The sequence below is a fragment of the Tenrec ecaudatus genome, chromosome 16 (genome assembly GCF_050624435.1).
Source record: "Tenrec ecaudatus isolate mTenEca1 chromosome 16, mTenEca1.hap1, whole genome shotgun sequence".
Lineage (NCBI taxonomy): Eukaryota > Metazoa > Chordata > Mammalia > Afrosoricida > Tenrecidae > Tenrec > Tenrec ecaudatus.
In genome coordinates, this window is record NC_134545.1 from 87,324,931 (window position 1) to 87,330,930 (window position 6,000).

Below are 6,000 nucleotides of genomic sequence, written 5' to 3' on the forward strand. Positions count from 1 at the left end.
ACTCTGTGTGGGTCTGGCCCTTAGGAGAGGGTGGGAAAGAGTGAGGTGGGGCTGTTGCTCCCTCCCTGCTTCTGGAAGCCCACTCCCTCCCTGCTTCCGGAAGCCCACTGCCACGGCCTCCCAGCAGCTTTCTGAGCAGGTAAGCGCTGTGGAGCAGAGACAGGTAAGCTCTCTCTGAGCAGTGATATCAGGTAAATGACTGTGTGTCATTCTGCTGTGTGACCCTGGGCTAGTCATGGTGCTCTATGGGGCCAGCTGATGGGTCCCAGCTGCTGATCAAACAGCGATTGTAGTTTGCCCAGCTAACTCGCTCATTCGGCCTCAAATCCTTTGACCTTACCGCTTGCTATCTGAGCAAGGTCCTCCACAGGCCCACCCCCTCCTGGGCAATCCTGCCTTTCATGTTTCCTTTCTTTAGCAAAGGCTTTTTTGTCCTTGGGAAACGCTGGGAAAAGACACCTCTCCAGTATTCTTTGTGCAGGAGGGCGAAAGGTCTCCCGGTCTCCACTCAGGACCCTGCTGTCCAACGGGCTTGGGGTTCAACTCCTACCATGACCCCCCTTTTCCCTTGAAGGAGTGGTTAAATTTTGGTGGACTGCCAACTCCAAACCATGCAGGATTCTACCTACAGTGAGTGAGGTGGTCGCCAGGGTCAAAGAGAAGCCCGGTACAGTAATGACCTTACACTGTCTTGCCCCAGCCTGACCCTGTGGCGTGCTGGGGGTCAGTCCTATTGCCAACCTATATGGCTGGTTGTGGTGGACACCATATACATACATGCGCACACGCATGGGCACTGGGTGCTGGCCCAGCACATTCAGCGCAGGGCCCAGGGATTGGTCCCCTCCTCCTGGTGGCTGCAGCATCTCCGCATTCCGCAGTGTTGGAAAAGGAAATTACCGAACAGATTGCAATTAAGGGGGACAAGCGGGGAGAGAGACAGAGGCCCTGAAATGGAGCTTGACAGAGCGCTAAACTGTGTTTTCACCCGGAGCCAATCAGGAGCCTCTGACAAAAGCCTGTCCCCACTTACAAACCTAATTGCAGGAGGTGTGGCTGGGGTGGCCCTGGAGCCCTGGGTGTGCGGAGGGGCTGCCAGCACCTCTGGGAAGGCTGCTGGCCACTGGTGGCCTTGAGAGTGACAAGCCTTGTGGGAGGGGATGTTGGGTGGGTGGGGGGAGAGTGGGGCCTGGGAAGACCTGAACTCTAGAATTTCTGCCAGTTATTAACAGCTCCTAATTACGTGGCACCTTTTCTGTGCTATAGGGTCGCTACGAATCAAAGCCAACGTGATGGCAGTGGGTGGGGTGCACTGGTGGCACTATGGTTAAGTGCTCTCATGCTAAACAAAGGGTTGGAAGTTCAAACTCACCAGCCGCTCCCAGGGCCTGAAGGATGTGGCTATCCGTGAAAAGCTTAGGGGGCCATTTTGCTGTGTCCTCCAGGATTGCTGCCAGCTGACCACACAATGGGTTTGGGGGCTGGGTATCCATAGTGTATGTGTGTGTGTTTCTGACATCTGCCTTGTAAATGGAGGTCCTGCGTGGTGCGGAGAGTTAAGCACATGGCTGCTGTCTGAATGGCTGGAGGTTCAACTTCACCCAGAAGTTCCTTGGAAGAAAGGCGCCCCTGAGAACCCTCTGTAGAGGTGCAGTTCTCCTCTGACCCACAAGAGGTTGCCAGGAGTCCAAAGTCAGAATCAATTCCGAGGGCAACTGTGGTTTGCTGTTTGTTTGTTTTTTTCTCCCAATGGAGAGTACCTACTGAATTCTATGAATCTTCCTGATACGTCACTGAGGCAGATGATGAACTCTCTGCGGAGCGCAGGAGTGAAGGCACGCTTTAGGCTTCCTCTGTTGGATGCACCCATTGCAGGAGTAATGTCGCCAAGATCTCAGAGCTGACTTATGGATCAACGATGACCTCACACTGGCTGGTCTGACTCCAGAGCCCGTCCTTCAATTGTACAATTGTACGGAACCAACTCTTTATTGGCAAGGCATTCTGGGGAGGGCTTCTAGACCTAGCAAAACAAAATGCAAAGCCAGTAAGGCTAGTAAAGTTTGTTTTCAGCTAAACAAGTGTTTTGGGAATTTTGCTTTGTTTTGGGTAGTATTATAAGTATCTCCCAAGGACTGCCCAGGACATACTTATAATAAAACTTGTTCATTGTTTATCTGAAGTTCAGTTGCAACTGCGTGGCCCGGGACGTACCTGGAAGCCCTTGTCCTGGAGCCTTCCTCCTCCTCTCTCCCCCGCCTCTAGCTCCCCTGGCAGTGTGGCCCATGAAGGTTGATCAACCAAGGCTTCTCTGCTCCTGAGGGCAGAGCTCTGGACCGGGGTCCCCTCTGCCACCTACTGTGTGGCTCTGGGCAAGTCTTTTCTCCACTCTGAACCTCCTTTGTAAAAAACAGTTTGGAGTTGCTGCTAGTTCATTCTGATTCTTGGTGACCCCATGTGTTCCAGAGGGTTATCTTGGCTGGCTGGCACCTTAAAGGCAGGAGTCGTGGTGGGGTAGCGGTTATGCATTGGGCTGCTAACCAAAAGCTTGGCAGTTCAAACTCACTGCACTCTGAGGAAGAAAGAGTTTGCTTCCTAAAGATTTACAGTCTTGAAAACTCTGGCACAGTTCTGCTCTGTCTTACAGGGTTGCCATGAGCCAGGCTCAACTGGATAGTAATGGGTTTGGGTTCCCTTTGTTTAAATACTTTTATTGGGGGTTCTTACATCTCTTATCACAATCCATACTTTCCTCCAGTGTGTCAAGCACATTTGCACATATGCCACCATCATCATTTTCAAAGCATTCTCTTCCCACTTGTGCCCCTGATATCGGCTCCCCGTTTCTTCCCCCTCCCTCCTGTATCCTCCCTCCCTAATGAACCCTTGATAAGTTATAGATAATTATTTTCGTTTCTTTGGGTTTTTAATCTTTAGGGACCACCATTTATCTGTCACGTCCTCCTGTGTGTTGCTGAGCTGTTAGTGGAGTTTTGAGACTAACACAGACTAGGAAGAAAAATTAGTGACCGATTTCTGAAAAAACAAAAACAAAAATCGGCCTGCCAAACCCTTGTGGCTGGTGTATGAACACTGTCAGAGAGTCGAGGGTAAGGGTACTGTCGTTGGGCAGCATCAGGTCAGCTCGGACTCGCAGCACCAGTCTGGACAACACAGTGAAGCGCTGCCCGGTCCGTCCTGCTGTGCTTGAGCCCGTGTGTCAGTCCATCTTGTTGAAGGTCTCTCTCTCTCTCTGGCCCTCTACCAAGCATGATGCCCCTTTTTCCAGGGACTATTCTCTCCTGATAATATGTCTAAAGTACATGAGTCTCATCCTCTCTTAATATATGAGGGTAGGTATATGGTTACAAAATCATAGAAACCTTTATTAAGTGAAATATCAAAATATATCAAGATATAAAGCTATTATTTCTTCAAATATCCTCCCCCTAGTCCATTATCATTCAATATTGTGCTAGAAGTCTTAACGAGAGTGTTTAGACAACAAAAATAAATCCAAATTTGGAAAGAAGAAATATAACCCTATTTGTAGATGATATGATTTTCTACGTAGAAAACCCCAAAGACTAAAAAAACAATGTTGGACACAATGGAAAGATTTGGCAATGTGGCAGAATACAAGCTCAACACACAGAAATCAATTGGCTTCCTGTATACTAATGAAGAGAGCTCTAAAACAGAAATCCAGAAAAAGGTAACATTTTCAATAGCCACGCCAAAGATAAAAAATACTTAGGTAAAAAAACGCAAGCCACAGAGAGAACAACATGGCTGGCCCCACTATGAGAAATGATGCCACTCAGTGACTAAGGGCGATACAGGGGACAGCACCGGAGACACAGTGTGGGAATTGCACCTGACTGATCCCACCACACCGAGGCAAATCACTGGGGGAGTGCAGCGGAACAGCAAGGGAATGGAGTGGCAAGGTCCCCAGGGAATGCTGAAAGTGGACTTTGGGGCCAGGGCATGGTGCCCCAACAGACTGGACTGGAAAATGCTCCTAAGGGCCAGCAAAAGATCCCTGAACTAACTACAAGCTTTTCTCTTGTGAAAAAAACAAACCCCCCCCCCCCAAGCAGAGGAACAAAAGACTTGTACAACAAAAACTTCAAAGCACTGCCACAAGAAACCCAAAGAGATCTACACAAATGAAAGAATGTTTCTTTGTTCTATAAATAGATTCTGTTTATAGATAAAGACACGGAAAAGCTAATTACCAACTTTGTATGAAAAAGAAAGAGACCCAAGGTAAGTCATAAACTACTGAAGAACAAAAAAGAGGCCACTCACTTCCTGATCTCAAACCCCATTGCACAACCACAGTAGTCAAAACAGCCTGGTCGTGGCCCAGTGATAGCTACGTGGGCCACTGGTAACAGAATAGAGAACCCAGGGGTAAAACCCACTCACTTACAGATAACTGGTCTGCGAAAAGGTCTGAAGGCCACTAGTTGGGAAAGACTACTCAACAAATGGTTCTAGCTAAATTGTATCTCCATGTACAGAAGAATGAAATGGAACCCAGACTCCGCCCTCCCACCCCATATATAAAATGAACTCAAGACAGAGGAAAGAGCTACATGCAAAATTCAGAGCTACGAAGCCCAGCAATGAGCAAACAGTATAAAGTTAAGGGCCTCATACAGAGAATGAACACATGATTAAACAATGGGAGAAAAAGCTCACACACAGAAGACAAAATAGATGCCTGGGACCTACTAAAAATAAGATACTTTTGTGCATCCAAAGACTGAAAAGAGAACACAGACCGGGAAACTATTTCTCACAAAGACACACCAGGTCAGGGGCTAATGTCTAACCTCTTTGATAGAAACAAACACCTCAGGACCTGATGCCAAGGGCTTAAGTGGAGAGCAAATGCTTTGAAAATGATGAGGGCAAAGAATGTACAGATGTGCTTTACACAATTGATGTATGTATATGTATGGATTGTGATAAGAGTTGTATGAGCCCCTAATAAAATGTAAAAAAAAAAAAAAAAGAAAACACCTCCACAAGAAAAAGACAAGACTAAAGCAGAGGACGTGGCCAGGCAGTCCCTCAAAGAACACATCAGACGGCTAACAGACAGGAAGAAAAGCCATCCACGAAATGCAAACTGAAACAGTGATGCACTATCACTTTATATTGGCATTGACAGCAACATTTGAAAAACAAAAACAAAACAAGTGCTAGAGAGGGTGTGGAAACCTTGGAACCCTTCAGCATGGCTGGTGGGATGTGAAAATGTGGAGCCACTGTGGGCCTCCATAAGGCCCTACTTTAAACAGTTGGGTGAGGAAGCTCCATGTGAGCCAGCTGTCACTTTGCCCTTGGTATCAAGAAGAAAATGTTTAGAAAGTGATTGTGGTAGTGATTGTACAACTCTTCCTGATATGACTGAACGATTGCATGGTATGATGTCTGGATGACGTTCATTGTCAAAAAGAACACTTCAAGATACACCTTGAAGTATACAGTGTCAGTGATGGGTTGATAGTCACATGCCTGCAAGGAAGACCAGTTAATACAACTATTATTCAAATTTAGGCATCAGCCACTAATGCCAAAGATGAAGAAATTGGAGATTTTGACTAACTCTGCAGTCTGAAATTGATCAAACATGCAATCAAGATGCATAGATAATGACTGGTGGTGATTGACATGCAAAAGTTGGAAACAAAAAAAAGGATCAGTACTTGGAAAATATGACGTCGGCGATAGAAATGAGCAGGGGATTGCATAATAGAATTTTGCAAGACCAATAACTATTGGAAATGCCTTTTGTCTACAACATAAACAGTGACTCTACATATGGGGCCACTATGAGTCTGAATCGGCTTGATGTGAGTTTGGTTTTTTGGTTTAGATGTACAGGCCTCAGAAGATGAGACACAGGAATCAACCAGCTGCCTCTGTGGAAAGAGACTGTGGACGAGACTCAATATCATCAGACAGAACAAGCCCAGGGGTCAA